Raw genomic sequence first — 13080 nt, forward strand, 5'->3', positions numbered from 1 at the left:
TATTGTATTAATTGTGTATGCTCCACCAGAACTTAAACCTCATATGGGTTTGGGTTCTTGATGCTTTTATTCATAAGTGAATCTCCAGCACCTAGAAAACTACCCAGCCCATAGTAATCACTCAGTGAACACTCGTTGAATGAACGGATGAGCAAATGAATGTGAGACAACCACATGGAAAATAGACCCTCGCAGGAGATGTCAGAATTACTGGGTTAATTTCATGAGATGAGAAGCCTGGCAAAGAAAGCAAATGTGTGTGTGTGTTTTGCAGGGATGTCTGACACCACCTTCACTTGTAGTAAACAATGTGTGAGCCCTGGATGGCTTATGTGTGGTTGAACTGTATGTATTAACCAGAGCCAACGCTTCATTCATTCGTCCCCTCACTCATTCATTCACCACTTTATGAGTGACAGTTCTGTATCAGTGCTCTGCTAGACATGAGGAGGACATGTGGCTAAGGACACGATCCCTGCTGCCTAGACTTCTTCGGTGTGATATTGAAAACCTGGCGCTTGGGTGACCCGAGAGGGTGCAGACATCAAAGCAAACCGGAACCCAGCAGCACCTAATTAGGAAAGTCCCATCAGTGCAAGAAAGTCACCCTAATGGGTTTTGCCACCAAGAGGAAAAGATACTTGGGTGAGTGGCTACCAGCGGGACTGTCCCCCTCCTGAGATCCCGGAAGAGGACAGGGTTGACCGTTGAGGGACTTCCCAAAAGCAGTTACTCCCTTTCGAGAGTGAACAGCTGTCAGCTACAGGAAGAGCCATGTGGGTGACTAGAAAGAGCATCCTCACTGCACCTGGAAGACCACCACATGGGTTGAGTCACTGCAGATGGTGATCTGTGGGTGGCGGGGCACCCGGAGGGTGCTCTGGAGTCTCGGATACCTTCTCACTGTGGTCAAGACCACTTGCCTCGTCCGCCTGGCTTCGCTGTTGTTTTCACGCCATGTGACACACACCTCTGGGACTTTGTCAGGTGTTTATTTGTTATTCCTCCACAGCCGCCCGTGTCCCAGGTGGGTCTACAGCACAGCCATGCACCTTCCAGAATCCCTTACCTCCCCGGAGCCGGTCTCTTTTGCCCACGCCACTAGCTTCCACCCTCGCCCTGCAGTCTCACCCCCACATTCTGGGCCCCATCTTTAACGCCAGCGGGTCCAGTCTCAGCTTTTTCTGGCCTGGTTGCTGTTCGTGGAGGCCAGCAGGGAGGTGTCAGGACAGGTCACCCAGGCAATAGGTCTCATCTCTGAAGAAGTCGAGGGTCCTGCCGCCGTCTGCATAGGTCTCCTCGCTGGGACCACCGTGCCAGCATCTTCCCTGCCAGGGAAGCAGGACAAAAGGAAGTGTGGTAAGCAATGAGAGTTGGATGCATATGGGGTGGACCCAAGAAGCCTGGGAATGCCAGCTTTTTTCCTCACCCCTCTGGCACCTGCCTGGCGGTCCCTTCCTGGGGCCCCCACCGGGCCCTCTGGTTTGCTCAAACTGTACCTCCTGTCACCACCCACTTGGTCCAGCAACCAACCAGCAGCTGCTGAGCACATGCAACCCGAAGTCCTTTCTGTACACATTGTCTTTAACGCTGCTCTGTCTTCAATTCTCCACTTTTAATGGCCCTGAGTCCAGGAATCAAGCCCAAGCCATCTGCTTGACTTCCAGGCCCCATCAAGTACAACCTCACCCGCTCTGTCCAGCTGGTCTTCCTGCCGCCTAACACCTGCCACTGTCCACGTCAGTCGCGGGGGCCCCTCTGGGACCTGGGTGGACATCAGTGTCAGGTCGGGTGCGTTCCTTCCCCACGAAGAGCACCCAGCCCTTCCTTTGCGCCACCCTTCAGAATGTTCTCTCGGGCGCCCTCCCAGTGGCTGAGTGCCTGCGTCTCTCCGGCCCAGCTTAGCCCCCACTTCCGTAAGCCTCTCTGGTCAGCCCCAGTGTGACTGATCTCTGTCTCTCTCTCTCTTTCTCTCTCTCTACTCTGACTTCCCACTGGCTTCACTATCTGGCCCACAGGTATGTCGTTGTTTTCTACAGGAAAGAACATGAGATTTTCAGCCCAAAGTCCTGTGTTCAACATTCGCCTCACTCAGGCCTTGGGCAAACAAAGTTGTTCAACTCCTGGCTTAACCTCTCGCTGCCATGCGTGGGTCTCTGTGACTACTGCAAGGCCCTTCAAGAGCAATTTGGCATCTAGCTCAACAAACCAACCATCACCCACATTTCTGTTTCTGCACGAGTGAAACAGGGGTGACAGCCATGAGGTGTGTTCCAAGCTCCTTGGGGCTACTCCAAGGACCAGGTGCTGTGAACCTGTTTTGGAAAAGGTAAAGGTTTGCCAGACTCCGGCTGAGATCATGCTGGTGCCTATGTGGCAGCTCCTGCAGAAGGGAAGGACTGAGAATTTGTCATTTCAGTTATTTGGAAGCACGCCCAAGGGTCCATAAGATGGAGCGACGCGTCATCCTCCAAGCGTGCAACTTAACCCTAAAGCAAACGGCCAGCCTGAGTGCCAGGGCAGCAGTTGGCCTGGTGACGCATCAGACGCACAAGGGCATTGTCCAGGTGTGGCTTGCTGGTTTCGTAATAACTTTGTGAGTATTAACACCAGCTAAACAGGAAAAAAGAAAAAGAAATGAAAAAAACATTTGTGTGTCTGTGAAATTCACCAGTGGTCATCAAGTGAAAGACAACACTTGCAAATGGTCAAGCTACAAGGTGTTTGTTTGTTTTTTTTCTTTTTCTTTTGCACAGAAAAATCTAATCATTCTTCCCACATGCGACTGAGGAGATGCCTGGACAGGCACGTCTGCATTCACAAGTGTGGAGTTGCAGCAGGTGCCTGGATGCACCTTCCAAATGCCAAGGGTAAGCACGAGACTCCATTCTCAGGCTACAAATGTAAGTGACACATCTCCAGCTTTATCCCCGACACCCTTACGGCTCCACCCACGTCTCAGGGAACAGGCTCACATGTTCCCGGGGAATTCACGATAATTTTTACATCAGCCCAAAGGAAACGTCATTGGGGAGGTCCATCTGACCTAAAGTTAAAAATGGCAGATTGGAATAATGGCCTCCAGCTGCATCCACGTTGCTGCAAAGGACATAATTTAGTTCCTTTTTATGGCGACGTGGTGTTCCCGCTTATAAGCGGGAACCGAGTACTGGGTGTACACAGACATGAAAATAGGAACAGCAGACGCTGGGGAACTCCTAAAAGAGGGGCCTGGGTTGAAAACCTACCTGTCGGGTGCCATGCTCACGATTTGGTTGATGAGTCAACAGAAGCCCAAACCTCACCACCATCCAACATACTCATGTAACAAACCTACACTCCTTGTCTCCGTACCCCCTGAATCTAAAGGAAAAAAAGTCAGATTTAAGAGCTTTTTTACCCCTCTTCCCTGAAACCTCACTCAAATAAGAGTGAGGGAAATCTTTACAGAGGGAAGGAGGAGGTATTACAAAGACAAATAAGTCAGAAGAGTGGATGAAGCAATTAAAATTCGGTTTGCAGAGGATGGACAGCCACTGGAATAGCAGCACTTGACTTAGGGGAGGGGCAGCATTTAGACCTGAGTGCCTGCCTGCTGATGCCAATGAGGCACAGTTGATTTGTCCCTAGGACACCCTCAGGAGGTGGAAGGATCCAGGACGTTAGAAGCAGGATGGAAGGTCAGAACTAAAAGTGGTTGCAGTCACACACACCCTTCCAGCTCTCCTCAACAATCTCACAAAGCCAAGCCACTACCCATCTCACCGCCCTGGGAAAAGATGGGACGTTTGTTCTGGAAAAGTTGAACCAGGAAGGCCTGGATTCAGAAACCTGCCACCATGGGAGGGACTGTCCTGAAAGCTGGGGCTAAGTGTGATGGATAAGCCATCCGAATGCTGAATGGTGAGAGAGTCAGCTACCCCACTTCCCCTACTCTGCTCCCAGAATGGTGTTAAGCAGGCACTTGGAGAACTTTTACTGGAGAAACCAAAGGATTTCAAGAAAAAGAGGGCCTTCAGACGTTGGCGTCTGGGGGCCCCAGTGAGACAGCCTGGGCCCGGTTTCACGAGCCTGAGGTGAGTTCAGCACTCAATAAGCCCCACAGACACAGAGATTCCAGTAAACTTATTAGCACCCCGCTCTTGCAAATGAACAGAGATCCTCAGACTACAAACATGTGATGAAAGTCTCCATCAGCTCAAAACCAACACCAGAAACTCAGAGTAAACAGAAAATACCAGGAGTAGGAAAATATATTAAAGGACTATTCTATCCCTGAAACAGAAACAGGCTACTAAAAAACAAATAAATAAAAATGAAACCATTCAAGAAGAAGAGAATAATTCTTGGAAATTAAAAATATGATAGCCAACATTTCAGTAGAAGAGCTAGAAACTCCAGTTGAGGAAAGAGCCCAGAAAGTAGGACAAAACTATGATGGAAAAGAGTAGAGAAAACATAGGAAATCTGAGAACCAGCCCAGGAGATCCAAAGTCTGATAAACAGAGTTCTGGAAAAAGAGAACAGGAAAAAAGAATGGAAGAATATTATCCCCCCAAAATCAAAATGTTTAAGAATCGAAAAACATACATTTCCCGACCAAGAGTATCCACTGAACGCCCATAAAAACAGATAAAGACAGACTTACATCAAGGTATAGCATTGTGAAATTTAGAAATGAGGATGACATCAGACGTTACCAAAAGCATCGCTAGATGTCAGGAGGCAAAGGGGGTGGTTTTCAACTTAAAATGCTATTCTCATCCAAAGCAGAAAACGACCGTTGGCAGAGGGGTGAGGAAAAGCCTTGGATGACAGATAGTCAAGGGGTGTCCTAGGAGGCCTAGACCACACCAAAGCAGGAGGTCGGAGGGGTCCCCAGAAGTGAAGGTTGATGGTGAGAGATAGCCCAGCGTGTCTGCACATATTGGGAGGACATTTACATTTCTGGTGGGAAGTTTACTGAGCCCTACTCCCCATTTGGGTATCAAATAGTGCCAGGTATACAGAAAACTAAGCAACAAGAAAGAATACATTTATTAACTCCAGAGTAAAAGAAAACTTAGTACAAAAAAGGAAATTGAAATATAGCACACACACACACTATGTAGCTCAATGAGAAACGATGTGTACAGTCACAATAATGTAGGACTGAATACTGAGCTCAAAAATATGACATTTAAACCACAGTGGGTTGAGAAGGGCGTGTGTCTATACTCTGGGTCATGGAAGAAAGCTAGATGCTTATATTCCATAGTAGAAAGTCAATTTTTCTAAGACTTAAAAAAATTGAAATTCAAAAGCAATGTGTCTTACAGGTTGAACATCCCTAAACCAAAAATCCAAAATGCTCCAACATCTGACATTCATTGAATGCCACCATGAAATAGTGACATCTTTGCTTTCTGGCAATCCAGCATACACAAACTTTGTTTCATGCACCAAATTGTTCACAATATTGTATAAAATTACCTTTAGGCTACATGTATAAGGTGTCTACGAAACGTAAATGAATGTTGGTTTTATTCTTGGGTCCCATCCCAAGAGATCTCATTATGTATATGTAAATAAGCTAAAAAAAATAAAATTAAAAATCCAAAACACTTCTGGTCCCAAGTATTTGAGATAAAAGATACACAACCTGTACCGAGAAATCCAGTGGTCAATCTAGAAGAAACAGTGAAAGAGTGGAAAGAAATTGTTTCGAAAGATGCAAGAAAGGGACGGGGGCAGGGTAGAGGATTGTCACTGTTGATTCTAAGTTTTATTGAAATATTTCGTCTTTTTAAGCTTTGACTAATATTTTAATTTAAAGGAAAAGAAATGGTACATGAAAATGTCCCCAAACACGAGTCTCCTGATTGAAAAGCCCAAGTTTTAGGGTTGCCAGATTTAACAAAAGCCAATGAAACTTTGAGTTTCCAATAAACAGTAATGTTTTAATATAAGTATGTCCCAAATATTGCAAAAATTACCCTAGTTTATCTGAAATTCCAGTATAATAGGCATCCTCTGTTTTGTCTAGCAAGCTTACGTCCAACACATCCACAACAAGGCATGTAACTGTGATCACAAAGCACCAGGGAAAAGAGAAAATCTTAACAATCCTTCCAGAGAGAAAAAAGTTCACGTACAAAGAAATTGGAAAAGTGTTGACTTCTCATGGCCAGGTTAAAAGTTAGGAAGCAGCAGACCAATACCTTCAAATTTCTAAGAAACAAACGGTATCTGTTCTGGAATTTAACATCCATGCAATCATTCACGAACTTTGAAAACTGAATAAAGGTACTTTTAGGCATGAAATTCAAAACTGTACTTCCCACTTACCCTTTCTTAGAAACCCACTGGAGGAGTTTTCCCACCCATGGAAATCAACCAAGAAAGAAGAAAGTCTATATCCCAGAAAATGAAGACGCAAAGTAGAAGAGAAAAGAAATGAATTCCCAGGACATAGCTGTGAGGCGGCAGGCAGAAAGCAGACCAGATGGAGTTGGGCGTGGAAGGCTCTAGAATGAACAGAGTTACGTCGATAGAGAGGGCTGGTACATCTGATCACGTGGAAAATGGTGTTCAGAGGGGGTTTCCAACTCTGCTGAAAAGAATTATAAATCAGAACACGGGAAAGTAAGCAGATGAAGAAAACGAGGAGATTATTCACAAAATGTTTACAAGAGATGAAATGAACATCAAAATATATTGCGTGGTAATGCAGAAAATGAGATTGGACCGTGATAATGACACGAATGCTGAACATTGACTGAACCAAAAAATGGTGTAGAAGACCAAGAAAGCACTCAAGGGCGTTGGCTTCATACATGAAGAAAAGAGGTAATGACCCACGGGCAGAGTCAAGGTCCTTGTGGTAGCCCGTGAGGCCCTCTACAATCCGTGTCACCCTACCTTCCCCTGCCTGTGATGCCCCTGCCCCCACTCTCATTCACCTTGCTCCAGCAACAATAGCCTCTTGGCCGTTCTGTTTCTCAGTTGCACACGTCCTCCCACCACAGGGCCTTTGCGTGTGCTTTTCCCGTGGCTCAGCATGCCCTGCCCCGCATCCATAACATTCTCACCTTGAGATCCTTGCTCAGATGTCGTCTTCTCAGTAAGGTCACTTCCTTCTTCTGCTCCTTTAACATTGCATTTCTTCTCCCAGCATTTACTACAGGACTCCTACTGAAGTTTTTTAAGCTTTGACTAATATTTTAATTTTTCTCCATATTATCCCTAATCCTCTCTCTGTGGAACACCAACTCTCATTCTATGGAATTAGATAGTTCCAGTGACATTTTTAAAAAATGTTTGCTGATTCTTCCCACTGGGATGAAATTTTCATGAGGATAGGGAATTCTGTTCTCTACCTATCCGTGCTCAGAAAAGAGTGACCAACACGTAGTAGGTGCTTTAGAAAGATTTGTTGAGTGAAAAAAAAATCAAGAAAAAGCAATGTGTGCATTTACTGAGAGAAAAATACAGGTAAATCTTAGAAAGCAAACTTAAAATAATTGAAAGTGGTCCTCTGAGAACTTGGCTTCCTGGTAAGAAAAGGGGAGACAAGGCATGTTGGTTTCCCTTCGAAGGCTTACACTATTGTTTAGCTTTTCAAACCATGTGCACGCGTTACTTTAACAAAAACGAAAATAGCCAGGTGTGGTGGCTCATGTCTGTAATCCCAGCACTTTGGGAGGCCAAGGCAGCAGGATTGCTTGAGCCCAAGAGATCGAGACCAGCCTAGGCAACATAGCGAGACCTTGTCTCTACAAAAAATAAATAAATAGGCCGGGCTTGGTGGCTTGGCCTGTAATCCCAGTACTTTGGGAGGCCAAAGCGAGTGAATTGCCTGAGCCTGCGGGTTCAAGACCAGTCCGCCAACTTGGCGAGACTTCATCTCTACAATAAATAAAAAATTAGCCGGGCATGGTAGTGCGTGCCTGTAGTTCCAGCTACTTGGAAGGCTGAGGTGGAAGGATCGCCGGCACCTAGCGAGTTGATGCTGGGGTACCCGTGAGTGTGCCACTACACTCCAGCCTAGCAACTGAGTGAGACTTCAACTCAAAAAAAACACAAAAAATAAAAATAGATAGATAGATAAATTAGCCGGGCATGGTGGCTTGCACCTGTAGTCCCAGGTACTTAGGAGGCTGAGGCAGAAGGATTGCCTGAACCCAGGAGGTTGAGGCCGTGGTGAGCCATGACTGTGCCACTCTACTCCAGCCTGGGCAACAGTGTAAGACCCTGACTCAAAAAAAAAGTTAAAATATGTTGTTTTGCCATCCACCCAAATCATATTTTATTATAATACCAAAATAAAGTCACTATTGGATTATCTACTACTGCATTATTGGTGCCTAGAAGCCATCCTCTTCCTCCCTGTCTTTCCGACCCACAATTCCCCATTTCTCCCTGAGTCCGGAAGCCCTCACCTCTTCTCTAGCTCTCAAACCCATGCTCCTCTTTCCATCTTCATCGCGATTGCCCTGGTACCGTCTGTCACCTGAACACTGGCACGAGTTGTGTAACTGGTCCACCTGGACCCGTTCAGTCCCTCTGATCCACTACCCTGTGGCCAGGTTGATATTTTCAACCACAGATCTGATCCTATTACCCCACTCCACTGCTTAAGGCCTATCTGTAGCTTCCCATTGAGCCCAGGCTGAAGATAGAACTCTTCATCTGTGGACCTAGGTACATCCTTGCTTTGCCCAAACTCACCACATTTCCCCCACCACAGGACCTCTGGACAAGCCGTTCCCTCTGTCTAGGATGCAATTTCTGCCTCCTTTGACTATTTACCTCCTGTGTATCATTTAATTATCAGCTAAAATGTCATTCTGTCAAATTCTCCTGTTTGGGGCTCTTATAGCAGTTTTGTAGATATCAGCTCCTTGCAATAATTGTCACAATTGCAATTTTACATTTGGGCTTACTGGATGAACAAACGCCTCCACTCTCCAACACACACACACACACACACACACACACACACACACACACACACAATTATAAGCTCCACAAAAGGAAGAAATTGTTAGTTTCATTTATCACTATATCCCCAATGCCTAATACATAGGAGAAATCCAATAAATATGTGTTGAATACTTTATTTGAAACACGGTGTTTTACTACTACAACAAGTATGTATGTACGTATAGTTTGGGAGTTTAAAGAACGCTCATTTATCTGTCTCATCTCCACGCTAAAATTCTAGGATGTGGAGGCTGCGTGTTTTTTTCTTTTAAATCTCCGTCTCCCTCTCCTCTCTCTGCTGCCAGCCCTGCCACCATCTTCAGCCATAATTTCTGGAACTGCCAATTTACCGACAGAAAGTGTGCAAAAGTTTATGTATTGTAAGGGGTATCTATCCCGGAGAGCTATCATGATATAAAGTCCTCCTTTATACTTTGTCTTTTAGACATAATCATGGATGATTTATCTCTCACACTCCACGCGTGATCTTTAAATATGTTCCGTTCCTTCCCCCTTTAGCATACATTCAGCAGGTTGAATTCCAGTAAGCACTGAGTGAGGCCCTTTAGACCAATCTAATGATTTCACCTTGTCTCAACTCTACAAAGTTTTAACACCTAAACTTTGTGCTATAGATTTCTCTATTTTCCCTCATTTTTATAAAATAAGGGCAAAAACTACTATGGAGTTGCTACAAATTATTGCACACACATTGCATACCACAGGAAAGTGGTAGCACTGACTGGCTGGCAGGTCACTGTAAAAATGACCACCTGTCAGCTAATGCACGAAATTCCAAGTTCAGCAAATGATGTGGACACTGGGGTTTCTAAATTTGAACATCCAATGTTGAGCACCACTGGTTCACACTCCTTGTGCAATTGATGATTACCTAATAATTCAATATTAATTTAACCCTTTGCTGAGTAGTTCATCCTTTTGTTCTATTTATCCAAGACTGTATAATAAGTCAAAGATTATTTATAATTCCTCTTAAGGAGTAAGACTATCAACTTGTCTTTTTAAAAATTAATTCCCCTTTCGACACAAGCTGTAATAGTCACGGGGAGTCCAGCATTTTTGATGTTTGCAATATAATACAATTGAATGGTTGAGAATCCCTGGGGTGTATTTTGAAAGCACCCCACCCTGTACCCCTAATCAATCTCTGGCAATAATTTTTGGAGTCCACATAATTTTTTTTTGAGTTGGGAGTCTCCTTCTGTCACCCAGGCTAGAGTACAGTGGCACAGTCACGGCTCACTGCACTCTTGAACTCCTGGGCTTAGGCAATACTTTTGCCTCAATCTCCCAAGTAGCTGGGACTACAGGCATGTGCCACCATGCTCAGCTAATTTTCTTCTTCTTCTTCTTCTCCTTCTCCTCCTCTTCCTTCTTTGAGACAGGTTTCTCCTATGTTGCCCAGGCTGGTCTCGAACTCATGAGCTCAAGCAATCCTCTCACCTCAGCCTCCCAAAGTGCTGGGGTTGCAAGTGTGAGCCACCACACTCAGACAGGACTACATCTTTAAGTGGATTCTACTCTCCAGAAATTGGGCTACTCCATATCAGCAGGAAAATTCGAGACCAGAACCTGAACCACCCTCCCTTGGTGGGCGCAGTGTGTACCACTTGCTACTCTGACACTGTTTTAGGAGTTGAGCTCAACAGCTGTTTCCCAGCTATTTTGCCGTTTCTGTGGTGGATGTGGAATGTGTCATCCCTTGAAAACTTGAACTTGGTAAAATTTTCTACTCCTCTCAAGTATGTCACCAAAGCCACGTGGTTTCCCAAGGAGGTGGCAAGCAACAGGTCAGGACTACAGTTTCCATTTTGGACCCCACCGGAAAATTGCCAGGATGCTCTCAAGGGCTGTGCTCACCACTGTCTGAAAGATCCCACGGATATCATAGTCATCAGTGAAATGCAAGTTATAAGACACCATTTTATGTCCCTCAGATGAACAGTTCCTTCCTCCAACTAGACTATTCAGGGATGACAGAAACACTTTCTTACAGAGCTGGAGATTTCTTCTCTCTATCTCTTAATTTCCATAACCATCAATGTTTTAAGATAGAAATTTTTCTGACCCTAAAAAATACACACTCATTGTAAAAAAAAAAAATCCTGCACTTCAGAAAACTATTTAAAAAATGCATGTCCCTTCTATCCAGAAAAAAAAAAAACCAACAGTTTGTCTTTGGAGTCATATAAACCTGGTCTTAGGTCTTATCTGATAAATGGAATAATTGAAGCTATTCCACAGTGTGAGGGTTTAAGATAATGTCAGCTGAAGACACAATGTTCAGTAACTGGTAGCTATGACCATTAATATACTTCCAGTCTTTTTTCTATACATATATGTATATATGTCAGTTGTACTTTTTATGTTTTCACAAAGTGGCTTTTGTGTGCTGAATGATTATTTAGAAGACACATTGCTTTGACAAACAAATACAGTTGACCCTTGAAAAATGCAGGGGGAAGGGTAACCCCCCAAAATCTGGGTATAACTTTTTAATCCCCCCCAAACTTACCTACTAATAGCCTACTATTGACCAGAAACCTTACTGAAAAAGGTAATTAACACATTTTGCATATTACATGTATTATATACTGTATTCTTCTAAGAAAGTAGGCTCAAGCCTACAATCCCAGCACTTGGGGAGGCCGAGGCAAGAGGACTGCCTGAGCCCAGGGGTTTGAGACCAGCCTGGGCAACTTGACGAGACCTCAACTCTACATAAATCAAAAACTTAGCTGGGTGTGGTAACTACTTGGAAAACTGAGGCAGAAGGATCGTCTGAGCCCAGCAAGTCAAGGCCAGTGGCCGTGAGCATGCCACTGCACACCAGCCTGGGTTACAGAATGAGACTCCAATTCAAAAAAAAAAATGGCATCAAGAAAATCATAAGGAAGAGAAAATATATTTATTCATTGATTGGAAGTGAATCACCATACATGGCTTCATCCTCACCATCTTCACGCTGAGTCAGCTAAGCAGGAGAAGAAAAAAGGAAGGGTTGGTCTTGCTGTCCCAGGTGAAACAAAAGTGAAGGAAAATCCATGGATGAGTGGACCCAAACAGTTCAAACCCACGTTGCTACAGGGTCAATGGTATTCAATTTATTAAAATTAAAAATCCTTCGATTGAGTTCTTCCTCAAAGCTTTGAGTTTGACTTACAAATTTTATTAATTTATTTGTAAGCAGATTTTATATGCTTTTCTTTTTTAAACCTAAGCTCTTTGAGAGCCCCTTGAAAACAACAAGAAGAGAAGAACTCCTTTAAAAAGATATGCTATGGACTGAATGTTTGTGTTTCCCCAAAATTTGTATACTCGAGCCCTAATCCCCAGGTCTCATCTGCATTTGAAGATGGGACCACTAAGGAAGTATTAAAGGGTACATGAGGTCCTAGGGGTGGGGGCCCGGTCCTATGGGATTGATGTTCTCATAAAAGAGGAAGAGACACTGGAGTGCTTGTCTCTGTGTGCTCAGAGAAAAAAGGCCAGGAGTGAGCACAGCAAGAAGGTAGCCACATGCAAGCCAGGAAGACAGCCCTCACAAGAAACCAATTTTCCGGCACCTTGGTTGTGGACTTTCTAGCTTCCAGAACTGTTAAAAAATAAACTTCTGTGGTTGAAGCCATTCAGTCAGCGAGAGGTAGTTACAGTAGCCTGAGTAGACTAATATAATATGAGAAGCAGAAAGTCCCCTGCTATGACCAGAAAAAAAGGGGGATCAGAGGTAAAAGGTAGGGAAAGAGAAATAACTCACACCACTGTATTGGGGCATTCTGGGAGATGCCCAGACTTTGGAGGGAATGGCCATTGAATGCACTGAGCTCACTGGATCTGAAGCATGAGGCTCCCAGCCTGGAGGCTGCAGAAACACTGTTGTGTTTGTGAACTGAGATATATACCCAGTCTTGGTATTGCCAGATTCAGCAAATGAAAATACAAGATCCCCGATTACATCTGCATTTCAGACGACTTGGCAATACTCAGGACATTCTCACACTGAAAAATTATTCAAGATTAATCTGAAATTCAAGTTTAACTGGGCATCTTATATTTGATCTGGTAACCCTATCCAGCGTGGGTACAGTCTTCCAG

At 44.5% G+C, this 13080-nt stretch overlaps 1 long non-coding RNA gene across 1 annotated transcript in view; it reads right to left on the reverse strand.

The window, feature by feature from the left end:
- Positions 1 to 973: 973 nt before the first annotated feature.
- Positions 974 to 13080, reverse strand: part of LOC103272052 — a 34952-nt gene continuing 22845 nt past the window's right edge. The window contains exon 2 of the long non-coding RNA XR_505097.1: positions 974 to 1328. This is a non-coding gene — a long non-coding RNA (uncharacterized LOC103272052). The remainder of the gene's footprint in view (positions 1329 to 13080) is intronic.

The sequence above is a fragment of the Carlito syrichta genome, unplaced genomic scaffold (assembly GCF_000164805.1).
Source record: "Carlito syrichta isolate Samal-C Ts95f unplaced genomic scaffold, Tarsius_syrichta-2.0.1 Scaffold312093, whole genome shotgun sequence".
Taxonomy (NCBI): Eukaryota; Metazoa; Chordata; class Mammalia; order Primates; family Tarsiidae; genus Carlito; species Carlito syrichta.